Source organism: Hyperoodon ampullatus (assembly GCF_949752795.1).
Source record: "Hyperoodon ampullatus genome assembly, chromosome: 16".
NCBI lineage: Eukaryota > Metazoa > Chordata > Mammalia > Artiodactyla > Ziphiidae > Hyperoodon > Hyperoodon ampullatus.
Genome location: NC_136929.1, coordinates 37,135,182 through 37,150,015, shown reverse-complemented (window position 1 = coordinate 37,150,015; position 14,834 = coordinate 37,135,182).

Below are 14,834 nucleotides of genomic sequence, written 5' to 3'. Positions count from 1 at the left end.
GATATTATATTAATATATACAAAGCAAGTTGTAGGGTGGTATACCATATTGCAGAAAATATTGTTTTACCAAACAAAGTACTTCTCAACTACAATATGTTCTTTATAATATATTGTGGTGTGGAATTAAATTACCAATGCCCTATATTGCTTAAAGCAGATCAAAGTATTTGACCAGATATGAACAATAAAAACTATTCTAGGCATGTTGCCAACACACATTTTTTTTAATTTCACTTAATTCTGTTAAAATACATTTAGTTTGAAAAAGAGAGAAAGGGTATTTAGAAACTCCAGCTTATTACTTCCAGAATTGTCTAGACCATATGAACAAGTCCGCAATCTCCAGTAATGTTTTTCCTTTCTGTCCTTTTACATGCCATGTAAAACCATTCAGCTCTTGAGTGAAGAAAACAGAGACTCTCTGGCTGGCCCTTTACAATTAAGGCGATTGCTGTTAGATGCAAAGCAAAATTTAAAAGCAAAGTTTTTATTTAAATTGATTAGTAAAAATGCATAGTTCTAAGATGAATTGTTAGTTTGGTATGACTTTTTTTCATTGTTTATGTTTTATGAGCTGATTCTAAATTTTCATTCAGATTCTGGATAAATCAATTATTACCCAAAGGACGGCTCCTACTGCAACACAAGTGTCTAGAATGTAATGTTTACTGGCCCTCTCAGGTGAGCCAAATTTTGACTGGCTTTAAAGTTTAAGCTTAAAGCTAGTTTGATTTGATTTAATCTTAGATTATTTGAAAGATCATTGATTTTTCTGACTGTGACTTTTGTTTCCAATTTTGACAGTGTTTTGTGATGGCTTTTCCACAAATGGCACTCCACGAAATAAAGTTGTGGTAAAAAAGCCTTGCTTGAAGGTTACCTGGCAATATCCACAGATGACATTTACTTTAAAAGAATTCTGTGAGAAATAAACAGCCTTGCCAAAAGGAAAATAGCCCTTGAAAATGGAAAAAAAATGATATTGAAGATAAGCAAAAAGTATAATGAATGTTACAATGTCTGAAAATTACTGCTCCATTTATCAAAGTTTATATGGCAGATGAAGAGATAGTAGATTAAAATAACCTACTTGTTTATATGCACAAAGATGCCAAATTTATTCCCCATTTTCTTGTGCTAAAACTTGATTAAGCTGTTCTAGATATACTCCTTTCTGAAGGTTAGAAAGGCAAATAAATAGTGGGCTAAAGGGCTATGTTTGATGATCTGAACAGTTACAATGTATGAGTATACAATAACATATCATTTACTAAATTAACTCATAAAACACAGGAGACCATTTTGATTAAGAAGTCAAAGAATAATATTTAACTAAGAATTTAATTTCTGAGTAGACAATTTAATCAACTAGCTGACAAATGATTCTAAATTATGCTTTGTTAATAATTCAATTCCATTAGCAATTTTTTGGCAGACATGGTGTTAGGTCCTGGGAATAAATTTGGAAAGGAGATTGAGCTTGTCCCCTTCTACACAAACTAAAGTCCACTGAAGAAAATGAACAACAAACAATTAATTTCAAATATAATGATTGTTAATGAAAGCAATAAAAAAGGGGTGCTATGGGACCATATGGCAAAACAATCTAACTTTTTATTTTTATCCCCACTTAAATTCTTCAGCATGATCTCCCACCATTCCTGAAAGCAGTAAGATGGTAAATGCTTCCTTTTATTATTCATTCCTTTCTTCCTCCTCTCCTTTTTTCTCCATCTTTTTTTTTAATGTATCCTCCTCCCCTTACATAAATATCTAAGTAAGTGCTCACCTTTCTCTGCTAGAAATGGGCACATAGCAGTGAACACAGAGACACAACTCTGCCCTCATAAGGTTTAAAATAAACCAGGTTATACAAATATTGAATTAAAAAACTGAACAACTAATTAGTTAATTGCTACTAATAACTTATTTGAATGAGAAGTCCAAATTGTTTTAAGAGAAGAACCTAATTAGTCTGCGGGTGGTATGTGAGAGATTGTTTTGAGATGACACTTAAATTGAGATTTTTAAAGAATAGAGGGCTTCCCTGGTAAGGCAGTGGTTGAGAGTCCACCTGCCGATGCAGGGGACACGGGTTCGTGCCCCGGTCCAGGAAGATCCCACATGCCGCAGAGTGGCTGGGCCCGTGAACCATGGCCGCTGAGCCTGCGCGTCTGGAGCCTGTGCTCCGCAATGGGAGAGGCCACAACAGTGAGAGGCCCGTGTACCACAAAAAAAAAAAAAAAAAAGAATAGAAAAATATGTTCTCCAGACAGATGGAATGACAGCATATGTGAAGTCCTGCACACGTAAAGGTCGGAAGAACTGACAAAGCCTATTGCATATGGAGCTAAGAATCATTTGGATCAAGAAGAGTGAAGAGAGAGGATTCAGAGATACACAACCTTTTTAGGGATAAGAACACTAAGCATTAAAGAACCAATTTAATAGAGTATTTTATCATGTGGTAATAAATGATATGGTTGGAAATGGAGCCATGAGTTTGATCACAGAGAATGTGGTGGATGGGATATTAACATTACACCTCTCTCGCATGCTGAAGCAACCAGGCATTTGGGATCATGGCTCTTCTCCAGACAGAAATCTTTTTAAATAAATATTTCATCATCCTTGCCAGTGAATGAATCAGTATCGCTGACCAAAGCCAATCACTGAATAGCTTCTTCCTGATAATAAAGAATGCACATAGGACCCATAGACATGGAGGGGAGGTTTCAAGGCTTTCTCTTCCTCTGGACTTTTCGTGTGCAGCGATGGAGCCTAGAACTGATGAAGTCATCACACAGAGAACGCCAAACCAAGAAAACTGCAATGAAATGGAACTGGAGAAATATAATTATATCAGTTTGCCTACAATACCTTTGGACTTCCAGGTATGTGGTCCAATACTTTCTTTTCCCCATTCGTAGTAAAGAAACTGGAGCTAGCATGAATAAAATGATGCTTTAGGAGGCTGATTTGGTGATAGTAAGCAATACCTTTGGACTTCCAGGTATGTGGTCCAATACTTTCTTTTCCCCATTCGTAGTAAAGAAACTGGAGCTAGCATGAATAAAATGATGCTTTAGGTGGCTGATTTGGTGATAGTAAGCAAGAAAATGCTGGGATTTTTTGCCTGTGGATATAGTTTTGGTAGGCGTTTTATATCTGTAAAACAATATGAAAATGTTATTTAATCACTTTAAATATATTTTAGTAGTGTTTAGTTTATTTAGGCAATTTCTCATAAGGGAGTATAGTTTTGGTGGAAATATCAAAGATTAATATCTGTTAATCCTTGATTGAAAGACACAATAATTCAATTGTGCTAGTTTATCATAGGCTGATAGTTAAACAGAATGTAATCTTGTGTAACTAAATCACATGAAATTGTGTATGTGTGTGTGTGTGTGTGTTTCATACCCACTAGGGCACCTCAAGGTAAGAACTTCTGCTCATTTATTTTTGTGACTTCTTAAAAATAACAGACATAGAAATCAATGGAATAGAAAAGAGAGCCCAGAAATAAATGCACACAATATACAGTCAATCTTTGACAAGGACACCAAGAATACAGTGAGGAAAGAATAGCCTCTTCAAAAAATAGTATTGGAAAAATTAGATATTCACATGCAAAATAATGAAATTGGACGTTTATCTCACACCATACTCAAAAATCAAATTAAAATGGATTAAAGACCTAAATGTAAGACTTAAAACTACAAAACTCCTAGGAGAAATATAGGGAAAAAAACCCTTCACATTGGTTTTGGCAATAATTTATTGGATATGATAAAAAAGTACAAGCAACAAAGGCAAAAATAGGAAGTGGCATTATATCAAACTAAAAACTTCTACACAGCAAAGGAGACAATCAACAAAATGAAAAGATAAGCTATGGAATGAAATGACATATTTGCAATCTCATATATAATAATGGATTAATATACAAAATATTTAAGGAACTTCTACAACTTAGTAACAAAAAATATTAATAACCAAATAAAAAACAGACAAAGGAACTGAATAGACATTTCTCCAAACAAGACATACAAATGGACAATAGGTACATATGAAGTTGCTCATCACCACTAATCATTAAAGAAATACAAATCAAAACCACAATGAGACATCACCTCAAAGCTGTTAGGATGGGTATTACAAAAAAAAAAAAAATAGATAACAAGTGTTGGCAAGGATATGGAGAAAAGGGAATCCTAGTACACAGATGGTGGGAATGTAAATTGATGCAGCCCCTATGGAAAACAGTATGAAGCTTTCTCAAGAAACTAAAAAGAGAACTACCATATGATTCAGCAATCTTACTTCTAGGTATATATTCAAAGGAATTGAAATTAGGTTTTCTAAGAGATATCTGACCTCCTATGTTCATTGCAGGATTATTCACAATAACCAAAATATGGAAGCAAACTAAATGTCCATCAATGAATGAGTGGGTGAGGAAAATATGGTATACACATACAATGGAATATTATTCAGCCTTTAAAATGAGGGAAGTCTTGTCATTTGTGATATGGATGAACCTGGAAATCATTGTGATAAGTGAAATAAGCCAGATGCAGGAGACAAATACTACATGATACCAATTATATGATGAATCTAAAATAGTAAAACTCATAGAAGCAGAGAGTGGAATGTCAGGTGCCAGGGACTGAGGAGAGAGGGAAATAAAGAGGTATTAGTCAAAGGGAATAAAGTTTCCATTATATGAGACAAATAAGTCCTAGAGATTTATGGTATAACATTTGCCTATAGTTAACAATACTGTATTGTTTACTTAAAAACATGCTAATAGGGTAGATATTATACTAAGGGTACTTGTCATAATCATCATCATCCTCATCATATAAGAGGACGAGAAGAAACATTTTTAGGTGGTGGGTAGATTTATGGCATAGATTGTGGGGCTTATTTCATGGGTGTATACTTATCTTCAAACACATCAAGTTGTATACAGTAAATATATACAGCATTTTGTGTGTCAAAAATTATTTTTCTCTTATTTATTCTTCAGCTTCCCTAACTAATGCCTCACAACTTCGTTGCTAATCCGTGCTCCTTGAATCAAACTAATATTTTTAGTTCCTTTTACTCATTTCTGGGAATATTTTCTATTTCCACTCTCTTCCTAGGATACTTGATTTAAATTGTAATCAGCATTAAATTTATTCATTAAAATTCAACATCTTCCCAGACATTATGAATCTATTATGATCACTAACTATCTAATTTCATAGGTATCTCAGTTTTCACAAACCCAAAACAATTTTTGATATTTGAACCTAAACATCATCCAGGCTTCTCTATTTCAGTTATACTGCTGGCTTTAATGACAACAACTAAAGACACATGCACACACTTGCATTGATTCTTACTGCATGGTTCTGAAAAGTATGAATTTCAGTTACCATGATATACTAACTCTGAGTAATTTTGTAAAGTACAAATTGTGCTTCTAGTTTAGTCCACAAATTGTTATAATAGTATTTTTTTAATTTTTATTTTTTAATTTATTTATTTTTGGCTGCATTGGGTCTTTGTTGATGTGTGTGGGCTTTCTCTAGTTCTGGCGAGTGGGGGCTACTCTTCTTTGTGGTGCACAGTCTTCTCATTGCAGTGGCTTCTCTTGTTGTGGAGCACGGGCTCTAGGTGCACGGGCTTCAGTAGTTGTGGCTCACGGGCTCTAGATTGCAGGCTCAGTAGTTGTGGTGCACGAGCTTAGTTGCTCCGTGGCATGTGGGATCTTCCCAGACCAGGCATTGAACCTGTGTCCCCTGCATTGCCAGGCAGATTCTTATACACTGTGCCAGCAGGGGAACCCAACACAATTTATTATATAAATAACAGAAGGGCATCATGACCAGTGACAAATCATGTAACCCTTGTCAAAGTCTGACAGCGGTTGGTCACTTCACATTTGTTATTCAGTTCACACACAGGCAGCCAAGCAGGAAATTGTGTACCCTCCTTGTCTCCTACTGATAAACCCATTTGTTATTATTTTAAAAATCAGATGATGGAAAGAGGATATTGCTAAACGAAAAATGAAAACACTAAAAGTGATACTTGAATATAATGTAATTGAAATTACAGAAGAGTTAGCTGACTGTAGAGATGTTGGCATTACCACTGTTTGAGAGACTCCAGATGTGCAGCCAGAGGAAGTTAGTGAAGGTGAGATTACTGACAGAAATGAGGAAAGAAATTATGATGAAATGGATGAAAATGTCCCAGAAGAACTTAGGTGCCATCAAACAGACTTCACATTAGAGACATTCTTGGAGATAATTCATGACAATGTAAGTGAAAAGGATAAAATGGTAGCTGTCCATCCAAATGTTGAAAGGAGTATGATAATTTAACAGTACATTAAAAAGTTCCTTATTAAGTGTCATAAGTTATACAATGAGAAGAAAGCAAGCACTAATCAAACTATTATTCAGTTTCCTTTAACAAATTTTTTAGATCAAATAATATTTGAGATTCCATAGGATTGTTTCATTTCTCTTTGCTGTTTTATTTTTTATACAATTTTAAAACTTTCCATTTACAGTTATTGCAAAATATTGGCTGTATTTTCTGTGTTGTCCAATATATCCTTGAGCCTATCTTACACTCAGTAGTTTGTGTCTTCCACTCCTCCACCCCTATATTGTCCCTCACCCCCTCTCCCCACTGCTAATCACTAGTTTGTTGTCTATATCTGTGAGTCTGCTTCTTATTCTTATATTCACTAGTTTGTTGTATTTTTTAGATACCACATGCAAGTGATATCATACATTACTTTTCATTCTCTGTCTTATTTCACTTAGCATAATACCCTCTAAGCCCATACATGTTGCTGCAAATGGCAAAATTTCATTCTTTTTTATGGCTGAATAGTATTCCATTGTGTGTGTGTGTGTGTATATATCACATCTTCTTTATCCATTCATCTGTTGATGGACACTTAGGTTGCTTCCATATCATGGCAATTAAAAATAATGTTGCTATGAACAGTGGGGTGCATGTATCCTTTCAAATTAGTGCTTTTGGTTTTTTCAGATATATACCCAGGAGTGGAATTGCTGGGTCATATGGTAGTTTTATTTTCAGTTTTTTGAGAAACCTCTATACTGTTTTCCACAGTGGCTGCACCATTTTACATTCCCAACAAGAGTGTATAAGTGTCCCCTTTTCTCCACATCTTCGCCAACATTTATTATTTGCTTTCTTTTTGATGATAGTCATTCTGGCAGGTGTGAGGTGATATCTCATGGTGAGTTTGGTCTGCATTTTCCTGGCAATTAGCAATATTGAGCATCTTTTCATGTGCCTATTGGCCATCTACATTTCCTCTTTGGAAAAATCTCTATTCAATTCTTCTACCCATTTTTTAATTGGGATGTTTGATTTTTTGATGTTGAGTTGTATGACATTAATTTTCAATGTTTCTCAGGCTCTTTCCCTCTCTCTTCTCCTACTGGGACCCCTATAATGTGAAAGTTGGTGTGTTTAATGTTGTCCCAGAGGTCTAATGTTTTAAACTGCTAAACATACATTAATTTTGCTATTTTTAAATTTCCGAATACATTTGTAACTCACAGCATGAGAGTTTTTTTGTGACGTTTTTAAATGTCATGGGAGAATAATAATTTTTCCCATTGATTTTTTTTTTTTTTTGTGGTATGTGGGCCTCTCATTGTTGTGGCCTCTCCTGTTGTGGAGCACAGGCTCTGGATGAGCAGGCTCAGTGGCCAGGGCTCACAGGCCCAGCCGCTCCACGGCATGTGGGATCTTCCCTGACCGGGGCACGAACCTGTGTACCCTGCATCGGCAGGTGGACTCTCAAACACTGCGCCACCAGGGAAGCCCTCCTATTGATTATTAAGATTACTTAGTACAGTTTCAACTTGCATGACCACTTTTGGGGCCCTGCACTGCTATGCAAAGCAAGGAATGAAACATATATTATCAATCCATTATTTTCCATTTTTGTTTTAGCTCCCTAATCTAAGCCATCATCAACTCTCAATTTGATATATCTAAAGATCTCCACACACTCCTTCTTCCTTTCTCAGTTCCAACCCCTCCTCCACAGGGTATCCAGATTGAGCTTTGACCAAAGTAAATCTGTTGATACCACATTTATAACACTGAAACTAAAACCATGCCCCTCTTCATAATTCCCTTCACTTACAATGTCAATAGGATGCCCCCCAAAATTGGCATAGCACAAAACTTCTTCCCACTTTCCTCATTTCCACCAACAGGGGTCAAAAGTTCATACACATTAGGGTAAGACCACCCCTCCTTCCATGAGTGTCCAAAGAAAACCCCAAGCCCTGAGACTAAAACCATGCATCTTCAGGATTCTCACCTCCACTGATGTAAATCAGGAGAGAACCTCAGACTTTTCATATTTTCTGAAACTCAGTCTTGCCACCTTTATCTGTCCTGAGTTCACTAGGACTTATTTTTTAATTTGTCCACAAATGAAACTGCTGGCTTGGGAGTCATCCTACATCTCCTAGAATCTCATCCCTTCTCTACTTCATATTGCCCCCCTTCTATCACTCTTGAGACCCTTCCCCTATGCTCTCTGGAGAGAAGTCTCCTAGATCCTGAGTCTTTTCCCTAAAGCCTTCTTCTTGCTCTTACAGAAGACACTACTTTACCTGCAACTTTCTCAATTGATGTTTTTTTTTTTTTCATTTGTTTGTTTTTTTCTGTTCCCCACAGACTTAATCCACTAGGTTGGTGTCCTCCTTATTCCTTGGTTCCATTTCCAGACAGCTCTCTCTCCTTTCTCCCTACAAATTAGCTTTAAATCCATCTCATCTGAGTCTCTCCATGACTACTCTCATTCTACTGTACTACCAATCCTTCAATAGACTCTCCCATCTTTTAAACTTTTGACTCATGGGCTCTTCAACCTACTCTGGTGATTTTCTCAACGATTTAACTGTAGTTTCTCTTTCTGACACCTGGACATTCAGTTTCTTGAATTCTTCTCCTCTATTCAACTCATCATTCTCTTTACCTCACTCACTCCCAGAAGTAGATTGTAGAATTTGTCATTATCTATAATATCAGACCCTTCATAATCTTAATTTGATTTGTCCTGTTCTCTGATCACTACATTCTATCTTTCTAGCTCATTGTACCAAATATTTCAATAATTTCAATCTTGTTGAAACTTTTTTATTTTCCATCATTCCCTCCAGATTCTTTCTTTCCTGCTTACCAACATCATGTTCCACAATCAATCATTAGAATCACTACCTTTTATATACACTCTACTTTTTTACTCCTCCCTTGCTTTTTTTTGTACTCTTTTGGCACAGTAACTAACCAATTAAATCCATCTTTCCACTTATTCTATGTTTGTCCCAAGGAAACTGAATATGTATGGAGAAAAACGCACAAAAATTCTGACTGGTCTTATTTCGTAGTCATGATTATAGATATCAAGCTGAGTCTGAAGACTGCTGTTCAGAGTCATACCTTAATTTCTATGCCCTTCACTCTCCTAATGTCCTAAGTGTTAATTTCACATCTTCTTATTTCCCCGTAAGCCTCAAGTAACTTTTCCATAAACTCGTTATTAATGAACTTTCTTCGCTGTGAAAACTGCAGGTAGCTGGAAGAATTTCCCCAACTCTCACTATCAGATCTACCCAACTACCAGGACGTGTACCCATATCATCTGTCCCAAATCGAGTCAGGCTCACAACATTGTCACTGAATCCCTCCTCTTCCCCCTACTCTAAAACTTTGTTCCAAAAATGTGTCTCTCTTTCCTAATATCAATTTTTTCTGTTAGAGCTTTTAATTATTATCATACAAATGTGTTATTAGTCTCCCCGTCTTTACAAAAGAAAGCAAAACAAACATTTTTATTGATTCATCTTTTCCCATCTGCTACCTTCCCATTTATTTTCTGTATCTCTTTGAAGGAAACTCTTTGAAAATACAATACTTATTCACAGTGCTATTTTAAAATTTTCTCCTTCCATTATTTAAAAAACATTCCAATCAAACTTTCACTCCAATTACTTCATCAGGCTGGCTCTTGCTGTAACCACCAAGATACTCCATGCTACTAAATCTGATGGTCTGTTCCCAATCTTCAATTTGTTTGATGCTTTGATCTGCTTTCTACATCATAGGAGATACATTTTCTTCACATTTCTTTTTTTACATTTTCTTCACATTTCTTTCTTTCTTTTTTTTTTTTTTTTTTAACTTGGCCATGCTGCAGGGCTTGTGAGATCTTTATTCCCTGACCAGGGATCAAACCCAGGCCCCAGCAGTGAAAGTGCCAGGTCCTAACCACTGGACTGCCAGGGAATTCCCCATGTTTCTTCTATAATTCTACTTACGTTTGGTTTTCTTCTCAAGTCATTGGTCACTCCTTTCAATTTCCTTTGCTGCTCTATTCTCCTTCATTCTGGAGGGCCCAGGATCTTCTTTTATTTTATATCTAAAATCACTCTGTTAGAGATGTATCTCATTTGTTGTATAGCTTTCAATACCATCAATTCAGATTTTCATAACTATCACAAGCAAAGACTTGAATTTATATATCCACCTGCTGGAGATATTAGTAGATAACTCATAATTAACATTTCCTGGGATATCTCAAAATTAACATGCTCAGACCTGAATTCCTGATCTCACACATACTGCCAAACCTTCTTCACACAGTCTAATGCACATACATTAATGGAAACACTGTTCTTTCCATTTTCAGCTTAAAAACCTAGACTTCTATCTTTCATACTCTACACCTAATTTATACAAAATACTGTTGAGTCAATTTTCAAGTCCCATTAAAAATTGGACAGCTCCTAACCTCTTACATTGAAATCAAATTCTCAAGTGGTTTGCTACAATAGTTTCCTAACTGGTCTGCCTGCTCTACCTTCTCCCTTTCCCAGCAATCAATGTAACCTTTAAAAAATGTAAATCAGGGCTTCCCTGGTGGCGCAGTGGTTGAGAGTCCGCCTGCTGATGCAGGGGATACGGGTTCGTGCCCCGGTCTGGGAAGATCCCGCATGCCGCGGAGCGGCTGGGCCCGTGAGCCATGGCCGCTGAGCCTGCGCGTCTGGAGCCTGTGCTCTGCAACGGGAGTGGCCACAACAGTGAGAGGCCCGCGTACCGCAAAAAAAAAAAAAAAAAAAAAAAAAAAAAAAAAAAAAAATGTAAATCAAATGATTTTACTTCTCTCTTTTAACCTTGCTAATAGATCTCCATGTCAGTCAAAGTAAAAACCTAAGCCTTTCTAATTCCTTTCAAATACATGATCTGCTCTTCCTCTTTCTTCCTTCTCTCATTAACTTCTGAGCTCATATTATGTTACTACCCCAGCCTATTCTGCTCGAGAATTACAGGCTCCTTTGCTTGTTCCAGGGCACAACACATATCCCCCATCTGATAGCTTTTACACTGGCGTTTCCTACTGTCTGGAATGCTCTCTCCATGCCAACTCAATATTCTTTTGACTTTCTCCCAACCCAGTTTCAAGTCTTTATTCAAATCTCATCATCCCAATGAGGGCTATCCTGACCACTATTTAAAATTGTTACTCTCTCCCCTTACCAGCGTTTTTAACCCTTCACATAATTTAAGCACAGTACCTGAGCCATAGCAAATGGTCAACAAATATTTCTAATGAAAGGATTAAAGCCATTAAAAATTTTTCCAAAATTCAAACTGTTAAATCAGTTCATTTGTCATGTTCTTAAAGTAGTTGCCTTGGTTCCCAAACTCAACTCACACTCTATCTTCCTAACTTACTTGGTTTCAGTCACTCTATCTTTCAGGTTCTTGAACACACCAAATTCTTTTTCATCTCAGGATCTTTGCATCTGCTATTCCTTTGCCCAGATCATTATTTTCTTGATATATTTCATTGTGTAATCCCCATCTTTCTACCCTCAGCTTTAATGTCACATTTTGAGTTATTTTCCCTGGCTCTCCTATCTTAAAATTAAACATCTATGTTATTCTACATCATAATATCATATTCTCTGTTTCTTTGGGGCTCATTTTTGAAAATTATTCATTGTATTTCCTCTCTAAAACAATACAAATTCAATTATTTGAAGACATAGTTTGCTTGTTCAAAGATGCAGACCCTGCATTGAACACAGTTTCTGGCAAATCATAAACCCTCAATAAATGCTAGTCTTTAGGTTAAAAAAGAAACACAAACAAAACAGAACATTTGGGGAGATCAACTATGGTGTGACCTGTTGCTCTTCCTCAGTCTTGTCCAATCAGAGCTTTGGGCCTGGAACACTTCTTTATTTAGAGATAAAAAGCCCTCACCACCTGAGAAGTGCATATGTCCATGTGTGGGAAAATCCTTCCCTGTTTCAGGCTGAATGCATACTCTTTTGTTCTACCTATGTGTAGTCATCATATGGCCCCTGGTCAACTCCACTACTGTATCTGGACCCTATGCGGTTACCTGAGGGGATGGGAGTCCTTCTACTATAGCACAAGATGCATGTGTGCCAGTTGCCTTGCATCAGCTGTTGGGAGGGACCCACTGACCATGGGGGACTGTTGCCCACTATTGAAGCTGGCCTTACTCTGTCTTTTATCTATGGGTGTAAAGCATAGTTTCATCCAGGGCTTAACTTTATTTCATTTATTTTATTGTAGATAGAGTCTTACCTTGGCATTGATAAACATTACAGGTTGTATCCACTGGACAGAACAGACCACAATGTGTGACTCATGAGTTAATGACATCAGTTTGAAGGCAGTGTAGAATAGAGTATGAGTGTAGCTATGCTGTCAGAATGCTTGGGTTTCAGTTCCAGTTCATGTGATTACTGTAAAGTGACCATGCATTTGGGTTTTTAGGACAGTCTCTGATTATGCTTGCCTAACTCATTTTTCTATTATGAATCCACTTACACTCTCAAAAGTGTTCCAAGTTGGAAGGAAACTTATATGCCCTCCATCCCAAAGTAAGAATCTTTTCCTTGGGTCAAACCTTTCTTTTCCCAGTTTCTTTACTTGGAAAGTAAAGATAAAAAGGATACCTAACTCCCATAGATTTTGAGAGGATTAAGTAACCATACATAGCATATATGGAGAGTATATAATTTGTGTGTGTATTTACTGTACACACACACACACACTATATGAAGGTCAAAGAACTTAGACCAATAGTTGCCATATATTGTTGACAAATTATACTTTTTTAAAAATTATCTTCATGAGTCCATTTAATACAAAGTTTGTAGAAATACATAAATATACATGTTAAAAAACAAAACTTCATCTAACAAGACAGATGGATTAGTTGCTAATCATTTCCTTTACAAAAGGATGAAGCACATTGTTCATTTACACTGGTGTTTCAGTAATATACGTCTTAATGATTACCTACTTGTTTAGGGGTAGAAACACCAGGAGATAAACTACTAAAGTATTCCCAATAATATTGTCAATCAGAATAGGCAAAGGTTTTTCTCTGGGTATATAATATATATCAATAGAAAAAAATTTGTTCAGATGTACAAAAACTCATTTAAATGTCCATTATATGTTTGTTGTATAACCCTAGTTTATTTTACTGTCTTTTTGTTACTCAAAAACGTGTTCCTTATAAGAACTTGTTTTGCAAATTTTTCTATTCTTATTATTTAATTTTTAATTTTTATTTTCTACTAAGAATTACAAGATCTGTTTACTTAGTATATTTATTTAAATCACATAACTGGAATTATCATTATACTACAACACAAGAAAAAAAATACTGTTCATTTGACAAAAAAGGTTAGAAACTAAAAATTCTTAACATCCAAAAGAGAACACAATTAATTTTAATAAGCTAAAGTGCAACAGTAAGGCGAAAAGACAAGATATGTGATAAGCAGCTGTGGGACCTAAAGGTCATCACTAAACATGATTCTCATTTACCCTTTTACTTTTAGTGTCAGGATCTTGTTCTGGTAACATAAGCCCTTGAGATTTCTCAAGTCATCCTTCTGTATTGAGCTACCTTGCTAATTTAAAAGCCTTAGTGATTATGTTCTGTTATGATATTAATGGAAAGGTCAATGAATTCATGAAAATACTTTTTCTTTTTGGTTTTATGACACTTGGAAACTTTTCTCCTTCTACAATTTTCAACAAGAAACTGATCATATGGGTCATTTTGCATAATAAATGAACATAAGCAGTCACCATTTGTGATAATGTCACTTTCTCTGTCACATACTGAATGGGCAGAATGGGGATATCTGGATTGTTTGATACATATTCTTATTTTTAATATAAACAAAAATTTTAATGGAGGTAGAAGAAAGTATTTTTAATAACACAAGTTACAACTTAAAAGATGAAAAGGTTGAAAATTACCTTCAAAATCTTGTATTAAGTGCTGACATAGTGACTGCTAATATCTTTCGGGAATTCTTTTAAAGAGTGTTTTACATTGAAATTGTCTCTATGTATGGTGCCTGAAGAAAAATAGCAGAAACAAGAACTAGAGAAGCTTGAGGTAATATAGTAAAGGAATGTCAATAATGCAGAATATAAAACAGAAAAAAATAATATCATGCAATGCCATTTCTGGCATAGATCCAATTCTGTAAGCCATAATAATGTTTTTTATATTTTCTCATCTACCACACTAAGATATTAAAAGACAGATTTCAGTATTTTTCTCATTATGTGACAAGAGAAATGTCATTCACATGGAGCCAGAGCAAACTTTCTTAAGGTTTGATCACATAAAGCAGTGGAACCCCTCCCCATATTCATGCCTATATAATAATAAAAGGTCATTTGTAGAAGCTATCAGTG